Source organism: Octodon degus, unplaced genomic scaffold, assembly GCF_000260255.1.
Source record: "Octodon degus isolate 3935 unplaced genomic scaffold, OctDeg1.0 scaffold00003, whole genome shotgun sequence".
Lineage (NCBI taxonomy): Eukaryota > Metazoa > Chordata > Mammalia > Rodentia > Octodontidae > Octodon > Octodon degus.
In genome coordinates this window covers 22,472,580-22,491,798 of record NW_004524579.1, presented here as the reverse complement: position 1 = coordinate 22,491,798, position 19,219 = coordinate 22,472,580, and the positions used below count along the sequence as shown (strand labels likewise).

The 19,219-nt window shown below is 39.9% G+C and overlaps 1 protein-coding gene across 1 annotated transcript in view; it reads right to left on the bottom strand.

Annotated features, from left to right (window-relative positions):
• Positions 1–19,219, bottom strand: part of Slc14a2 (solute carrier family 14 member 2) — a 450,415-nt gene that overhangs the window by 161,366 nt on the left and 269,830 nt on the right. Inside the window, exon 3 of the mRNA XM_023714538.1 lies at positions 18,240–18,304. The gene's annotated coding sequence lies outside the window, so the exon portion shown is untranslated. The remainder of the gene's footprint in view (positions 1–18,239; positions 18,305–19,219) is intronic.

The window sequence follows — 19,219 nt, the reverse complement described above, 5'->3', positions numbered from 1 at the left end:
ACTTTGCAGTAAATGGCAAGAGATAGGCCTCTTCCTGGAAACATCACATTTTCCAGAATGTTTTTTTTTTTTTTCCTGTTCTCAGCTTGGCCCTGCCCAGTTTGATTCCTTTGAGAAGAATCCACATCAGAGTAGACAGGAGTGAAGGCAAATGGCCCTGTCACATATCCCAGTCAGATACTTGAGAAGAAAATGAGAGGGAAGGCAATGCTAGGCTTTGTGAAACACGTAGGCGGGCCTGTACACAAACATCGGCCCATACAAATAAACCAAACCTGGCCAAAAATAACAGAAAAGACGACAGATGCTTCCAATTAAAGTGTCAGCATCTCCCGAGAAGCATGGAATGGGTGCTCGGGGATGAGGCGCGCTGCAAGGGACCACATATGGAAATCTCTTTGCATTATACCACGTCCCAGATGCCACAGAAGACACTGGCCTGACCTTGCAATTAGCAGGTTGGCTGTTTCTGGGGTGCAGTGCATGGATGCAGGGAAGAATGAGGAAGTTGTGAAGACAGAGTGGTTGTTCGCACTGAGTCCTGTAGGCAGTGAGGGACTCCGGAGCATTCAAAGGCATATTATTCTGTGGGTGTCCTCACCTCCCTCTTCTGTCTTTTGCCTCCATTTCCTGACATTCCTAACACTGTTATGAAAGGAAATCAACTTTCATGGATTACAGGTGGTCTTAGAGGGAGCTACTGCAGGAGGGGTGTGTGGTGGTGGTGGTGGTGGTGGTGGTGTGTGTGTGTGTGTGTGTGTGTGTGTGTGTGTAAAGGCACAAGTCTTCCTCTCTCCTTGGTGTAGTGGTGAGGAGAGCCTCAACATGGTGAAAGCAAGTGCCTTTTGGAAGCCACCCCAAGCCCAATAGATAAAGTGCACCCTGTTTTTCTCAAAGGTAACAAATATTCAGCAACAACACTACATAAGGCAAGCAACATACATAGCTGATTCTTCCCCTACCTGCTGTGCTCTTAAGCTCTTCACCAAAGTTCTTTCTTTCCCATTTGCCTTGCTGCTTACTAATAGTAACTCCTTACTACTCTTTCCTATTAGGGTGGCTTTGTGTTTTGTTTGCCAGACTCTCTCTCTAGCCCTGGTTAGTTAACTACTATGGAAACCGAAGAAGAAGGAGAGGGAATGGTGAAGATGAACTGAAAGAAAAGAAACCAATATCACTTTTTCCAATGTTTCACTGTTTCATCAATCCAAATGGGAGTGTGAGTGTTTGAAGGGATGCTTTATTATGATAAATGACTCTCCTTCTATTTTTATTATCATCACTATTACAATAAAATCTACATGTGATAGCTAAAGACCCGAAAAGAGAAATGTCCGCAGAAAAGAAAAACAATGGGAAAATTAATGAGCTAAATCCTCATTTGTGCTTCTGTAGGGAAAGATAATACTTTGTTGGTTTCATAAATTCCTGGGTTGAGTTGCTGGCACAGGCCAGAGTTGCTTGGTCTGGGTGCCCACTGGGAAATGCAAGATGTGAACTCAAGTATTTTTATGTGAATGCGAATGCATTTTCATCTCTTAATGGTCACTATTACTAATCAGATAAGAGACAGGCCTATCTGAATAAAACAAACATGATTAGTTTTGACAACACAAGCTTAAATAGGATGTTAATTAGCAGCCATAGAGAGGGGATGGTTCTGGATGGGAACAATTACACAGACAAGCCCACAGTATGGCTACAATGTGCCAGGGTCCCATCCCTTACCATATGGCTGCAGTCTGGCAAATGGCTCGTTGGCAATTCATTACCATATCGCTTGGAACTCAGGAGCAAATCGCTTATGATTAGCCAATTCATTATGCCATCCTTGGTAGCTCAAGGGGACCCTGAGGGCTTGCCTCCCCCATCATGTTATTTTAAGGACATATGACAGGGAAGGAATAGCCCTCCCTTTCCCAGCTGCCTCAAAGTACTGTTTGCTGGAAAGTGTGCCGGAATCTAGATAGAATCTCTCAAAAGAAAATAAACAAGATAAAAAAGTCTCTGTACTCAGGAACTGCAGCCACAGCTGGAGCTGTTAGAACATTCCAGAGATGAAAACCAAGATTTGCTCCTCCTTTCCTTCCATCTTTCTGAAGACACATCAGCCAACCTGTAGGTATATTTTAGCTAGAGTAGGAGGACAATCAGAAAAAACTAAGGTCTAAAGACCATTAGAGACAGGAGGAAGAGCTTCTGGAAGGGCTCTCCTGCTAATGAACTCTAGTAAGTCAGGCTGGCCCTGGATCCTTAGCTTCAGATCCTACCAAGTGGATATAACTTCTATGTCATATTTCCAAGTGGTGCGGGGAAAACAGTACCTTGAGAGAAGTGTCCTGAAGGGGAAAACTTACCCTGGGGTCCAAGAAGCTGATTAAGCCAAAGCACAACAGCATGTTAAGCATCAGAGATTTATTTTCAACTTACTGGCACAGATAACCAAAGAAGAAAGGGGTGCATCTTGTCTCTTTGGGATCCACCATTGGTGATGACTGCTGTTTCTGTCATTTCACATCTTCACTAGTATTTTCAAGAAATAGTTTGTGGGATTTTTGCATAAGGTAAAACAAGGTGGATATTCATCTGAGCATTGACTAATAATGGGAACACTTTTTTCCCCTCTTTGCAAAGACTAAACCCTGATAGAGGAGCTAGAATGCCTGAGAGACATTACAACAACAAAGGTGAACATCTCAAAATAAAAGAAATAGAAAAAGGAAGTAGAATAGAGAAGAACTAAACTACAAGCTAGTTAGATCAGTATTATTTGCTGAGCAGTTGGCCGAGCAAAGACACCAATGAAAGTAAATCACATAGTGAGTGCATAGCACAGACCGGGTCCATCTTGCTTAATATGCCTGATGTGGAGGGACCACTGAAGAGCTTACTCCCTGAAATCCACTACAGCTGGTATCTCCATTCTATAGAGCCTGCTTCAAAGTAATAACCCAAGGGATGAGACCAGGGTTATAATCACCTAAGGGCATACACAACCGTCACGAGCAAGATTATTCTTCTGCACCATCAATTTGACCTAAAAGAAGGATGCTTGCCACATTCAACAGTAATTACACATTTAATTGAGTCTGATTTTGCTTCCTTTGAATTCCTAGGGGCTCTGGGGAAGACTTTGCATGGCTCAGGTCTCTGGAAAGTGCTGCATAGGGAATGTTAAATGATACCTTCCTCTTCTTGCAATGAATTTCTCTACAGCAAGCAACACAGGCATCAGAAAAGAGACTTCTTTAAAAACAAAACAAAACAAAACAAAACAAAACAAAACAGAACAGAACAGAATACACAGGTCCTTTTCAGAATCTTGTGTTTTGGAAGAAGCCCTTCCTAGAATCCAAAGACCTGGGTTTGGGTTCTGGGTTTGACACTGATTAATGCTGCAACCTTGAATGTGTCAATTAACTTCTTCATCCTTGGTTCTTTCACCTACAAAGTGACTGAAAGGTAAACTCCATTATGTTGATGAGATGAGCTCTATCAAAATGTTTCCTGTGGCATAATCTTACTAATCCAAATGATTGCATAGGTCAGAGCTGTGCCGTTGCCTTATGAATGTTAAGGTGTAGGTTTGGGCCCTTTTTACTTTGATCACTCTGGCTGCATGATCAGTATTATTGTCCATTGTTATAGCAATGGGGATACAATGTTTCTTGCCAACAGAACAATAAACTAGATATGAGACTATTCTTATAAGAATATATATAAAATATATGTGATATATTTTATCATCTTCTTGTTCTGTTGAACCCAAACAAATCTACAGAGTGTCAGATGTCCTGCTGGGTTCTGGTGTCCAATGAGGAGAGACACAGGCTCTGTTCTATAAGAACTTAGGTTCTGGTGGGGAGTTAGAACCCAAAACAGATAACTTAAGTATGAGATAGTATGTGAAACAATAGGTTACTCAAGGATTTCTCAAAGTTGTTCCTCCAAGAATCATCTGCATTGAAAATAGCTAGTGAACTTGTTAAAAGGCATATTTCTACTTCATCTTTACCCTTGAATCTGAATCTCTAAGGATGGAACTCAGGAATCTGTTGTTTTTTTTTCAGAGTTATATTCTTTTATTATTCCTATTGATTGGATATAGAGAGGTGAAGGTAACACAAGATAACCAACATCAGGACTTATACTCTTAGTCATTGACTACAAGAGTGACAAATAAATTGATTTAAATTCCTTGACAGTCTTCAAAGTAAAAAAAGTAAAATTCAGAAGATTGGTATCATGTGGAATCTAATAAATGTTGGCCTTTGGTAAGAGTCAGCATTAGGGTCCAGAATGCAGTATAATTTTGGACCAGAGCCTCTAATTATCTCTGGAAACACCCTATTACCTACTACTACCCCACCAAGTGCTGGCATCAAGGCAGAAGGCCCCAGTGGACTGGAAAAAAGTGAGCACCTACACTAGATACAACCTATGCCCAGTGCAGGCAATGAGACACAGAAGTCAAAATCTGAGTAGAGGACCAGTCAGTCCCCACTGCTGTGTTGTCTGTTTTTATGAAGGCTTCTAGAATCTTCTGTTAGTAAATCTGATTATGAAGAAAGTTCTCTGTGAGATCTAATAGAAGCATGACATCCCACCTTTATGGATCATTGTTTGAGATCTGTGCTCATCAAGGCTTTATAGGGTCTTATAGAATATTCTTTTCTAGGATCTACATGCTTTTATAGGATACAATATGCAGAAATAAAGGGAAAAAGATATATTAGAGCTTACCTTGCATCACCATGCAAGCCAGGACTAGTGACTTTTCTTTTCCCCAGGGTAGAGCCACTTGACTCACCTGGAGAGATTTAGTTCTGCCTGAGTCCTGGGAACCTCTCTGGTCTTAGAAAGGTGCTGAGCAACTATTAACAAAATTCCCTATATCTGTCAGTCCTGCTCTGATCATGTAATTAAGAGAACCAAGTTAAATTTCCCCATAAGATCAACGTTGAACCTAATCACTAAATTCGATTTAGTTCTTATCTAATTCAGTTTGTGACCAGAATCCTCAAAAGAATTAAGTTCATGAACTGAGGTATGTATTTTCTAAAGATACAACATTTTATAGATGTGTTCAGGGATGTAGTTAAGTTCACAAAACCAGTAGGTGGGAAAACCTAAGTCTCAGGTTGAAGTCTTGTTACTCAACTATAGTATAATAATGAATTGTCCCCTAGCAGGAGAACATTCATAGACAGGGACAAGTGGAGACTGGGTCTTTCCAGTGCTTACAGCAGACTGTCACACCTTAGGTGAGCCAGGTTACCAGAGTAGAAATTGCCTGACATTCAGAGTCCCCTCTAATCTGCTCTGTCATCTTGGGCAAGTATTAGCCTTCCTGATCTCCAAGTCCTTTATTGGAAAATGGAATAATAGTCACACTAGAAGGTGTTGAGTGAGCTGAATGAAAGTGTTGGTCATGTTCTTGACTTGATCATCATTACCTTCTTTCCCATTTGCTTATTCTTCTTCCTTTGCACAAGGAGCCCACAACCTTCATCTTGCCTCATGTCATCTCTACAGTTGAGGTCCCAGAAAATATTGAAAAATACTTCTTGCTATGCCATCTGACTCTGACTGTGACTTGACTTGGCTTTAATATATAACTGACCCTTTCCTTATCACAGCACTTTGGAAATCCTGCCTCTTCCTTAAACCAGATAGAACATGGTGAAGAGGAAGAGGTGAGCTCAACCTAATTTTGGTAATCTATGTGCTTCTGTCCCTGGATCCTACCACTGTGTAACTCCTCTAGGCACAGAAGAATGGGTTGGAACAAAGACTGTGTAGTGGTGCCAGCCACTGTGCTCTCCTGGTGAGCTAAAAGCCTGGCATCCCTACTAAAGACTACAGACACTTGTTCCTCAGGGTGAAGTGAAGATTCCAGGTCAGGAAGTAGTTCATAGCAACCCTGCATGCCAGAGAGACCCAAGTGCTCCTTGGGGTGGGTTCACATGCAGGCCAAGTAGCTCAGAGGAGGGATTATTCCTACAAAGGGTAATCTTTCTCCCACACAGTATTCTTTCTCTGCATGCCCCTCTTTTTTAGAAATAATAAGTAGTCAGTTATTATCAATTTATTTGCTGCTTCTTATAATTACATTATCCATGATTAACTCACTGGAGTCTAATTTGACCCTGGCATTATTTTGTAGGAGAGATCCATCTTGGGCACTGTGGGATCCTTGCGAGTACAGCCTCACTGTTTTTGGCTCAGGGAGCTCAATTATTGCACATGGAGAGGAACAAAGAAGAAGATGAGAAATGACCGGCGCCTCACTCTTGCTGAGCTGCAAAGTCCCTCCACAGTCATTATTTCATTTGATACTAATACTAGCAGTATGAGGTAGCGAGGATAGCTGTTATCTTCTTCAGTCTACACTCTGGGAAGTGGACCCAGGTCAAATCAAAAAGTGGCACCCACGATGGTATTCAAACCTACATGGACAGCCTGCTGGTTCCTCTCTCCCAACACACTATACCTCCAAGGAGACTGACAATGATTTGAAGAAAGTTCACTTCTGTAGTACAAATGCACCTCAATTTATGATAGCCTTATGTCCTGGTACAACCATTGTAAGTTGAAAGATTTTAAGGCAAAAGTACATTTAATATACCCAAGTTACTCTTAGCAGCAAAGTACAGCATAGTGTCTCTTGCTTCTCCTCATGATTGTATGACTATTGGGGGGGGGATGAAAGAACGAAGTGAAGGAAGGAAAGAAGAAATGTAATATGTTGTGTTTTTTGAGGAAGCAACTATTGAAAGAGAGAGGCCAGGTGGGATAAGGACCCTGATTAGGAGATAGGAGGGGCAGGACCCGAGCTGCAGTGCAGTGTCACGTTAGATTGGAGACTTCTGCTGTGGGAGTGGAGATTGCCGGGTAAAGAGAGAAAGTGTGAGCTTCTTGCAGGTTTCCTGCCAATTCCATCTCCTGTGAACGCTGGTGCTGGGAGCAGGCAGCAGCTACCCCATCCAGCTGGGCTGCTTTCTGTCACCTCCAGGCACGGGCCTCCTGCTCTGGGTAGCTGGCAGCTTCTCACTGCCCTTCCCAGTTGGTTCTGTCTCTCTGTTTCCCAGCGTCAGTCATCGACCACATCAGGGTCTTCTCCAGCTGTTCCTTGTGGCCTCTCCTCCTGGAGTATTTTGAGTAGTAAACGCTGAAATGTAGTTGGGCAGTTATTTTCTTTCTCATTTACTTATTTGATCGATAAATCTTTTAGAAAACTTGCACAGATATATCATGTTATAATCATAAAATAAATCATATTTCTATTTATGATGTTTTTCTTCTGGGCCTTAGACAAGAACAGACTTCCATGTTGCTTCTAAAGCATAGTCGTCCTAAGATCTTACTCTTAATGTCTTTTCAGAGAGGAGATATAACCTCCTGCACCAAAGAGGGGAGCATTTTTGGTGAGTGAGGGCCTCTTCTCTCTCTTAACAGTTCTTCCAACGCTATCTTCACCTCCAACTTTCCTTCCTAATAGATGGTGTTCTGAGGCCTTGAAAGGCAATTCAGATTGGAAGAAATGCTTCCTCAAGCTTCCAAGTCACTGGATTATTTTCTCTGGGGACAGGTCCCTTTTAATATCCTTTGTGTTCCACAGGCTTGCTGGTGGCTGCTCTGTTCTGCTTGTTGACTGTCTCACTGCAGGACTCTTTATAGCGCTGGAACTTGTTTTAGAATCTGCATTCTCCCTTTGGGGCCTTCGCCCTGTTGTTCTTTGTGTTTATCTAGCATGAGGACTGGAAGGCCCAGTTCATACCATAGAAGCAAGCTGTGCATCGAGGTTGAAATAAATTTTGTTGAGATTTAGAGCCACAGTGAGGTCTTCTCTGACTGCTCTATTATCTTGCTCCACTGCTCTCTGCTGTTCTGCTTATTATTCTGCACTGGATGGAGAACTGACTAATCACTTGTACCTGACAGCCTTGTGTGTTTGTCTCCTCAACTGAAAGTGACCTCTGTGAGAACAGAGGTGTTTTCTGTTCTGAACCATACACACTGGCTAAATTGATAGTTGAGTGAATGTGGCTATCAAGTCAATTCCTGTGAGGGTCTAAGAAGTGAGGTGTAGCAAGGAGAAAGCAGCACTGGGAGCCAAGCAACCCAGCATCCTTTTCTGCTTCTGCATGAACTACAGATAGTCAGTATGTAGCATACATCTCACTCCCTCCTTGGTCAAGTGTCTTGGCTCCTAGAGCCCCTTGCACACTGGTATTCATTGAGTTATCATAAGGAGGGGAAATATAGGAGGGAATGTGGGCTTCACTGCTATTAGTTGTGGCTTTCTGCTCTTGTTTGGCATTAACTTGGTGACCTTGGAAATGAAAAATTCAACAGCTCAGATGGAAAAATGGATATGAACAGTTTGGTTTTACAAGTTGTCCACCTATTCTCTTTTTCCTGGTTCTTGGATGGTTCTTCTGATACCAGTACTCTAGGAATAAGTATAGGATGCTGACAAGGTACATCTCCTTTCTAACCTGCCAGGACTTGAAGTTAAATATGGCTATGCACAGAATTTTTATCTGAGATGCTGATTTTCTTTCTGTAGGTACGATTTGGTGGGGACATGACTCTCTTGCAGGTAATGAAAATACAGTTTGATGTTCTTATTTAGTCCTTAGACAATAGCCTTAGGGACTAACCTAAAATCTCATCAACACTTCACAAGAAGGGCTACTGAGTTCAAATGTATGTACTTTAAAGATTTATTTATTTGGTATAGGATCTCACTACACAGCTTAGATTCACAGTGATCCCCATGTCTCAGCCTCCCCAGTGCTGGAATTACAGGTGTGCACCACCATGCTTTGTTTTGGAAGCTGTCTTGGCAGAGGTCATACATGGCATGTGGTATTGGGGATCGAACCTGGGCCCCTGTGCTTGCCAGGCAGACATTTAGACTGACGTGCTATCTCTTCGTCCCCTGAATTCAAATATCTTATCAAAGCTCTGACCAGATGCCTAATGTGTGCGGACAAAAAAACAGATAAAAGGCATGGGGGCACATAAGACTAAGAAAACACACTCAGAGCATGTAATGAAGAAATAAGTACAAAGCAAATCATTGAAGAATATCTTAACCTCTTTAAACTCTGTGACTTAGCTGCTCACAGGAAAGTGGTTCCAAACAGTCTTTAAAGTCAAAAGGTCTGGATCAAATCCTGGCTTTGCCCTTATTTGTCTGGGTTATCATACGGTTTAATTAGTATACATAACACTTTCAGACTAGTGCTTGACAAAGACAGTAAATGTTAGCAAATGCTGTTATTACTATTGATAGTTACTGTAGGCTATATAGCTGTTGGTAACTCAGTTCTATGTGTTAATGATGTCATCATTCATAAAATGAGGGTAAGTTAGTCTATTTTTAGACTATATTCTGAGATGACTGGGACTCCTTCACTTCACCTTACTCATTTTATCTATTTATTTATTCATTTTATTCATTGTCTTGGGGTTTCACCTAAGTTTTCACTTGAAGAAAGGAAAAAAAAATCAAGTTATAAATAATTAGGCCTGATTTTACTAGGTTGAAGGCTCATTCTTAATTCTGAGTGAAAAATACATGAGGACCATGAACAATGGGATGAAGTGCTTACAGAGGAAGCTGCTAGAAGCCTGGGAAGATTTATTGGAAGAATTGAGGTAGAAAGCTAAAATAAGGTGATTCTAGTGGTCAGTAAACCTAGAAGTGAAGCTACAATTCCAAAAGAATCAGAAGTGTGGAGTACCAGTTTCAGGGAGAACCAGAACTAGTAGGAGAAAACAGTTCAAGGCTCAACTCAGACATATCCCTGTGTTAAAGGGTCAACACAAGGCTTCCAGTACAATGGTCCCAGGGCAAAGTCAGACTAAAATGCGTAACAGGGAGTGGCAGAGACTACTGGTTTCACTGAGAAAATCTTATCTTTAGCCTCTTTCTGGCATGGACCTGAAAGAAGAGTTCAGCTCTTGTCCACTGGCATCCACTATTAGCTGTTGAATAACTAGCCATCCCTTCTTCCTTTGCAATAGAAATCTCAACTTTTTCATTGGGCACATTACTGATTGAATTACAGAAAACATTTCCTAGCCTCCCTTGGTTAAGGACTTCTAGTAAGGAAGTTTTAGAGATGTACAGACAGCTCATAGGGACTATTTTGACTTCATATTCCTCCTTCTCCCTGCTTCCTATTTGGATGGTTTGGAGCTGCAGTGACCATGTCATCTCAGGAAGTCACCCTGAAGATGGAATCCATGAGATTAGGGATGGAAGAATGGAAAAGCCAAAGAGCTTTAATCCTGAGGACAAGTCAGAGCCACCATACCAGCCCTGTACTACTGTCTTCTAGACATTTTAACGGTGAAAAACACACTTTTATCCTAGTTTAGCCACTTGATACTCCTGGGCCTTATTTTGAGCCACAGAATGACCTGGTTGGGTTGGGCTGGCTGCAGCCAGGGTCGCTTGGCTGCGTCGCTTGGCAGTGCTCCTCCTGTGATCCCTCTGCTTCCATGCTCTGAACTGCCTCAGTGTGTGTGCACGAGCAGAAATCCAAGCCAAAGCAATTGTCAAATCTGCCAGCTCTGCTCTCCTGTGGACCTCTGTTTCCTACTGCCTTCTCATTTCCACCAGAGGCAGCTGGCGATGAACTTTTTCTTTCTTTTCCCTTTTCTGAAATTGTTTACTATATCAAACATCCAATGTCCGCTGCCCAGAATATTATAATGCTACTATTTTGCTGAATGTAATTTTATCTTCATCAAAGAAATAAAACATTGTAGGGACAATAGAATCTTCTTTATGTTCTCATTGAGCCTCTTTTATTCCTTTTGAAAAATCATTTTCCTGGAGCTAGTTTGTGTTCTGTGTATTTTTGAGCTTTTACTTTGCATGTATTTAAAGTCATAAGTAGTTGATAACATTTTTTGTATTTTAATAAGTATGTAAATGATGTATCAATATGGTTTTATTTCTTGCAGTCAGTTTAGGTTTCCAAAGGCTATCCTTTTTGATATGTGTGTCCAGTTTACTGAGTCTTATTTCTGCTGTTCCATTGCCCTATGGGTGGTTATTTAGATTGTTTTCCAAATTTTGCTATTGCAAATAATGCAATATAAAAATAAATTGACATGTTAGAGAAGTATTTATCTAAGGTAAGTATTTTGATATAAAATAAGTTGTCCCAGGACACGTGCATCTTCACTGTCAGAAGATATTTCTCAGTTACTCTCTAAGGGGCTCAATATAATTTGTACACCCCTCAGGATCATAATACCCATTTCTCATCAAAACTTGGCATTGTTGGATGTTTTAATTTTTGCCAGTGGGATAGATTGAGATGACATCCATTTGCCTTAATTAGCATTTCTCTGATGATGAATAGGTAGGGTAGTTTTTCTGATCTTTGCAGTCTGTTTTGATTTCTATTTCTGTGAACTTCTTGTTTTTATATTTTGCATGCTTTTGTATTGGGCCTTCTGTCTTTTACTTCTTGTAGTTTCTCTCTCATCTCTATGTATTTTAGATATTACCCTTTTGTTGGCTGATGACAATGCAAACTCATCCTCCAAATCTTATTTCTCTTTCAGCTTTTTTCATGGTGTCTCTGGCCATATAGAAATCTGAAATTTTAATATAATAAAATTTGCTCTCTTTCTCCTTTCATGTTTTCTGAACCTTAAGAAATTTTCCTAATCAGATATTAAAAATATTTTTTCTTAATATTTAAAAACCTTCATGGTTTAAAAAAGCTTTAGGTTTAAAGCATTTTGCAATTTATTCACAATATTTTGCATATGAAATAGAGCACTGATGTTAATTTTCTGATACAAAGGGCATCATTCCGTGACCAAAACAATATATCAAACACCCAACAGTTTATGTACTTATTTGTAATTGCCCCATCATGTGCCAAAAATGCATGGGTCTCTTCCTGGACTTTCTGGTTTATTCCATTGGTCTTTGTATCCCAACACCTCTATACTACTACTTTATCTTGTATTTTAGTGTCTCTGGTTTAAGTTCTCCTTCTTTGCATTCTATCTCAAATGTCTGCCTGCTTTTGGCTCTTTTTATATGAATTATGGTTCATCTTTTTTTCTTTTTCTCTTTCTCTTTCTCCTTCTTTTCCTCCTCCTCCTCTTCTTCTTTTTTTGTATTTTAGGGAAGGGTCTACAGGGTGTTCAGGGTCTCACTACTAGATCAGACTCATAGAGATCTGCCTGTTTACAGCCTCCCAAGAGCTGGAATTATGGGTGCATGCCACCAGCCCAGTCTCAAATGCTGTCTCAGCGAGCCCAGGGGGTGGGACTAGCACAGTAGGCCCAGAGTGGTTTATCTTTTAATAACCCACATCTCCTCTACCTCCTTCCTGGAAGACTTTCCCTCATCATATCCTCCATGAAGGCTATTGCCTGCACAGATCCAAGTTCCTGCCCTGACTCTGCTATCCAATGGCTATCTATTCTTCAGTGACTCCCCTGACCTCTCTGAGTGTTAGTTTCCTTGACTGCCAAATCTCTTTCAGAGTGACTGAGCTGATCAGATTCAATTACAGTGTGAGACATCTTTGAAATGTTCAAAATCATAGTTTCAGGATGACCTGGGACAATGTGAAATTTGGGCTATCTGTTCCCAAGTTTCTTTTTTCTTTTTTTAAAAAATTTATTTATTGGGACCAGGGAGATGGCTCAGTAGGATAAATGCTTGACTGGCAAACACAAGGATCTGTTCAATCCCCAGTTCCACCAAAAAAAAAAAAAGAAAAAGAAAAAAAGGAAAAAAGGAAAAATTTATTTATTTTTTAAAAATCAAATTGGTAGGACAGCTTCAATAATTAACACATTGCATACTCTCTTCTTAGTGGTTATTTGCTGTATAAGATGCAGACATGATATCCTATTTACAAACACTATTAGAACAAATCCCTCTGTTCATTAAGACAGAGTAACTATATATCTATCTTAACCATTTTGAATACACAGATACAAAATGGACAATCATCTGTATCTCATTTTTTTTGTTTAGTTCTGTCATTTGAATACTATAGGTGTGTTAACTCAGCAGAATATTCTAAAAGAGTCCAGTAGTCCATAATAGTATTGGATCTTCTGCTTGACAGGCAGCGTCAGAAATTGTTGATCTGAGTCCCCTACAGCTCAACATAACACCATGGCTTTACTACTTATACTTCGTTGTTATACTTTTCTGCTGGATGGTTAAGATCAAGATAAAGCAAGACCTATGCAACAAGAATTGTAGCTTTTGGATCTGATAAGGTCAATGAAATCCCCTCAGGATTTATCCTGAGATCCTGTACCTCAGATTGCAGATCCTTTGTCAGTGTCAGCCATGTGGATGAGTCACAGTCATTGCTTGGCCAATATGCTCTCTGTGAAAGCCTGAGAGAATGTTTTCTCTCCAGGTGACTCTCCTTAGGCACACTCTACATCATCGATCACTTTTCTCTTTGGCCCCATAATCTTCTTGATCAGAAAATTTGGGACACTACTGAGTTACATGATGTTACAGTACAAGTTCTCATATGTCCTGAGTCTTAATTGACCTTAGAAGGCCAGGGCCAAAATGTTGGCTTTCCTTGCGGCCCTCCTTTTTCTCTAATTTTGATCTGCAAACTTAGGTTGTTAACCCTCCAGAAGACAAGCTTATTGTTATTACCATACAACCTAGGCTGTTAAGCTTAACCTCACTATGTCTGAATATCAAACATCTTAGGCATAACATGGAACAGGTATTTTTCATCAAGTGTTGATATGTTGAACTTTAAGTTCCTACAGAATATGATGAAAAAACATTAAAAAATTAAAATATATTTTGAAAATAGGCATAAAGAATTATATAATTCTTATGTTTACACATAAGTCCAGAAATCTCACCATATACAACTTGTAGCAGGACAGTCCCACAACATTCCTTTTTCTGTCTCCTGCCTTCATTCACCACCCCCTTCTTTTTGAACAATCATCTACCCAAGAGACAGCACAGCAGCAACTAGCATGTCATGACAAACAGCCCATATTGAGAAGACCAGAATGACAGGCACTCCAAGCATGAACCTACTGTTATAAATTGCCATCTTCAGTGTAGTTGCTTAGTTCACAGGTGTCATTATACATAGTTAGTCAGGGTGAGAATCTTTCCAATTAACAACTAGATTCAAAATTCTTCTGAAGATTCTCAGGATCATTGCCTTACCCATTTTCTACATATAACTGTATGACTTGCCACTGTCATGTTTCCTAGCTCTTCTCCTTTCCCTTTTATAATTATTTAGTCCTCAAGTTCTTGCTTTCCTTTTAGTTGTATTATATCTTTCTATTTGTATTTCTTCTTTTGAGTTCTTATATTAGGGATGTCCCCAAATTTCTCTACCTCTCCTGAATCTTCCTTTTCCCCCAAACTTCCAGTGTTGACTTTCAAAGCTGTTCTGTCTGGAGGAAAGGATGGGCTATTGGCAACTTGGACTTACTTCAAGGCTTGGATTCCAGCTTACTCTGATAACTTCAGGAAAGGTGCTCAAACTTTGTGAACTTTCATTTCTTCTTCTTTATGTGGGACATAATAATCCTTTAAATAGTGTTGTGAAATTCAAAAGAATGAATGTGAATGAATGTGCTTGGAAAATGTGAGGCCTTGTAAGGATCATGGGTTGCTGACCTTTACAGCAGGGACATGACTTACAGAAGGCAGTGATGTTCTATGTGTGCAAGTGTCTTTACACTCATCACCTAAGTAAAGGAAGGTAGGAGAACAAAATCCATATTGTCTCTTGGTATGGCTCACCCAGTGCAGTGTCTACACGGTGTTCGAGAAGATGTAGACATTCTTTCTTAAATACCATTTGCTTACATGTATAAAAATCATATTGTATCCTTAGTGTAAGAACTCAAAAGAAAAAATAAAGACTGAAGGGTATAACAGACACAGTTAAATGGAAAGAAACAGAACTTAAGGATTAAACAACAAAGAGAAAGGAGAAAAGTTAGGAAATAACGTGGGGCAAAACCATACATGTATATATACAAGTTGGATAAGGCAATAGTCCTAAGAATTTCCATCAGGTTTTTGAAAATAGCAGTTAGTGGGTAGAATTCTCACCCTGACTAACTCTCTATGTTGATATTTGTGAACTAAGCAACTACACTGAGGACAGCAATGTGTAATACTAAAACCATGCTTGAAATACCTGTCATCTTGGTCTTCTAAATGTGTGCTATTTCTAATGTCATATCAATTATTACTATACTCTCTTTAAAGTAATTTTTTTAAAGGTAATAAAAGAAAATGAGAGTCAAGAACAAAAATTGAAGATTTTTTGAAAGCATGTGGTAATGTTCAATCGTATGTCCCATCTTGCATAACTATATTTATTAATCTGAGCAACAGATTTGAGGATAAAAATAGATAATATATCAACCATTGGTAGTCAGCTATTCTTGTTCTGAAAATCTGTAATATATGTATTATTGTATATTACCCTGTTTCTGTCATTGTTTTCTGATTTTTGTTTTTACTTTTGTCTTTTACTTTTCAAAATGAAATAATAAAATTAAATTTAATAAAAAATACCATTCCTAGTAACTAGCTGCTTTCTCTTTCCTCAATTCTATTGAATAAGATTTCTTATTTGTTCCTTAGCCACCTCCATGGCTAAACCTGGGCTCTACTCTTTTAACCACCAGTACCTACTAGAAGATGTTGGAGGCATTCTAAGGTGTTACCACAACCATCTTCTCTGCCCTCTGGCTCTTTTAGTGGCCCCTGTGGATTGAACAGAGTCCTGGACTTCTGACTTGGTTTGAATCCTTGTCCCAAGAATTCATCATCTGCTTGTTTTTTAGGTCTGGGGTCCCCATCATTCCTGGTCCAATCTCATTCTTCTTCTCCACCTTATCCCTGCTTATTCTTGTTCCCATAGTCAAGGAAACTCGGGAATTTCTACACTCTCTCCAGGGCTTTGCTTTTAAGCTTCATACTATAGACCAACCACATGATTCTTCATGATGGTTCTTCAATTTTGAGGCTAGGACTGGACTTTGAGATCAATCAATCAATTGTCATTCCAAATAGACTATTACTGATTTTTTTTCAACATGCAAGCATAAAGCTTAGCATTAGGTGCTCTAGTCATATAGCAACAACATAGTAATAATAAAGACTCTCTGCTGTCCTTGTCAAACATATTACGATTTTCAAAGCACTTTCTCACTTCTTGGTTGACTCCCAAGTTCTCAGTATTTGCACAAGAAAACAGAAGAAAGAGTTGAGCTTTCTGTACTTGGTTCACAGATGAGGAAAACATGGCCTTTCCTGAGTCTAAATTCTCCTGTCATCACAGCAGCTAGCCTCTGGGCTGGCTCAGGAATCGGTTTCCACATCAAGATCTATGTCTACAATAGCTCATTGCTTCTGGAAGATCAAGGCACCCAGCACAGGGTCAAATACTACCTCCAAATACTATGTTCAACCACTATCTCCAACTTAGGGTTAAAACAGTTATTTTAGGCACTGAGTAGAACAATAAAGTCATTGAGGATTTGTTTGTTAAAGGCAGCTTAGAAAAAAAGTAGAATAGAGGATGCAAGAAGATTGTTATGGATCTAGAAATGGATTTCTGATTATGACATGTCTACTAGGAATTGTGATGCTGGCTGCTCTAGTCCCCACAAGACCAGTGTATATGTGTGTGTGTGCATGTGTGTGCAAATGTGTGTGTCTGCTTTTCCTTATTCTCCTTCTTTCTGGAACCCTGTAAAGGTTTTTGGGAGAATTTTCCAGGGACTTTCTATACAATACTTTCTGCAAAACTATGTCAGCAACAACAGTGTTACTTGCCCCTCCCCAAGGAGGAAATTGAAAGATGTCGTCTTGAGAGCCCAATATGTTCTTCTAATCTCCAACACTGATAATTGTTCCAGTGGAAAAAAAATCTTGAGTCTTTAGAGCCTTGGTACCAGTGACTTGTTGCTTTAGTCATGAAGACATATGTTTGGCACTAGAAGGTACAGCACATAAGGCAGAATGATTCACTACTCAGAGCCCTTGATAAATCAGTTTTCCCTGCTCTATCTATGACTGAGGTATGCATTTCCATGAAGAATTTCCCCAGCAATAATTTTTAACGCTATGAGTTTTCATAATAACCCAAATTGTACATTCTCCTATCCTATCACATGGTGGGGTTGTTGGGAGCTAAGCACTGTCAAAGGATCTCATGGCCTCTTCCATCAGTAAGAGGCTTATACGACTAATTTTTACCCATTGGCTATGAGACGAAGGTGAATAGGAAGTAGTGTGCCCCACCTCCCACCTTTTCTTTCCTAGTCTAGAGCTAGGTGTAGAGGATCCATCATGAAACATAGAGGACTTAGGAGATGTGAAGCCACAGAAAAGATCTGTGGGGATTTCTGAATCATCAGTGGGAAAGATATCCACTTGGACTTTCTACAAGGGAAAGATGAAGTATTTTGTTGAACCACACAGGTTTGGCGGTTGTTTATTTTTATAGCTATTTGTATGACAGCTTCCAAGGGTAAGACAGCCCATATTATTTCAGACCAGGTCCTAACTGCCTTCTGTAGTCTTGGTGAGTGTTGCTTTCCTTCCCCACCTGCATGAGCTTGCTCTCCTGAGCAGTTTCTCTATGCTCTGTAGGTACACAGCAGCTGGCCTCCTTGTCAAATAACCAATAAATCTGTGCTTGGCACTAAAGTAGTTTTCATCAGAAAGTGACCTTAAGATAACATTTACATTGCTGAAGAAGTTATTCCGAATCTGAACTAGTAGTATCCCAACTCAGGCCCTCCTGGTGGCTCAAGGCCGGAAAGCTAATGAAGTGTGGAGCTTATTAATGGCTTTATCTTCTCTTTCACCCATCCCCTCTCCTTTTTCAGACTTGAAGTTATGTTCAGCAGTGTCAGATCTGCTCATCTATTTTTGACATATAAATAAAACCCATCCCTTTGGAATTTGTAGAGGAAATGTCCATGTGATTATGTTAGCTCGTGTCTACAAGCAACCAGAATTGAGCTAGGAAGGCACTCACGGGGAAGAAAATCAGCAAAGGACCCACCTTTCTCAGGTAAATCACAGTTCCCTGTGGTTTCAAGTGACAACAGAGGAAAAGTAATTTTAGCTTTTCATGGCATCATTATTGGCATTAGCAGTTTTTTTAGAACACACAAGCACACAACAAGTTGTAGGACATACTCACAGTTTTCTTGTCAGTGACCTTGTGAACTTCTGCTTAGCTGACTCCAAAGCAAGCAAGAAAAATTCCTGTAAAGATATTATAGATCAGAAACACGGGGGCTTAAATTGCTTTTTAAAAAATAATATTTACTCTTTAAAATTATAATAAGCACTTCTTTCTAGAAAAATTAAAAAACCCCACAAATTAATAAATAGGACACACAACTCATTTCTTATTCTATCATCCAGATATAGACAGTAGCAACTCATGGAACACTTAGATTGTTCTTGTGATTATATATATATATATATATACATTAATTTGCAAAACATCATATTGAACATTCTGTTTTGTGATCTGCTTTTGTCTCATTAAATAAGATATGAGTATCTTTCGTCGGTGAAAACTTCATTTGCATGCAGACAGTTCTGAGATGGTTCCTAAGATCCCTGCCCCTTCCTTGGCTAATCACTGTGTTCATCACTGCCCTGAGTGTGGGCTGGATTTCTGACTCACTTCTAACCAATAGGATAAGCTGAGTGCTGAGCTGTGCTTTGTGAGATCAGGTGATGACAGACTCTGTCTGCTGTCTTGCATACCCTTTTGTTCCCTGGCTTGCTTGCTGTGATGACACCAACAGTCATAGCATAGCCTGTCCTACAGAAATGCCCGCCCTGCAAGGAAGCCAGAGAAACCTCTGATCCCGGCTGGGGAGCAACGAAATCCTGCCAAGAACCACTTGAGTGGGCTTGACAAAAGATCCTGTCTTTCAAGTCAGGTTTCAAGTTTAACCTGGAGATGACTGAGGTCCCTGAAAATTCCTTCACTGTAATCTTATAAGAGAATCAACGATGCACACAGATCCCTGACCTGCAAAATGTGTCAGATAATGTTTGTGTTTTAAGTTAGTTTTTTAGGGTAATGGAGCCCTAGGTAACTAGCGTAAAGCGTATAGTCTTGTAGTTAGCTGTTGAATATTCCGAATGTAAGGCTATATTGTA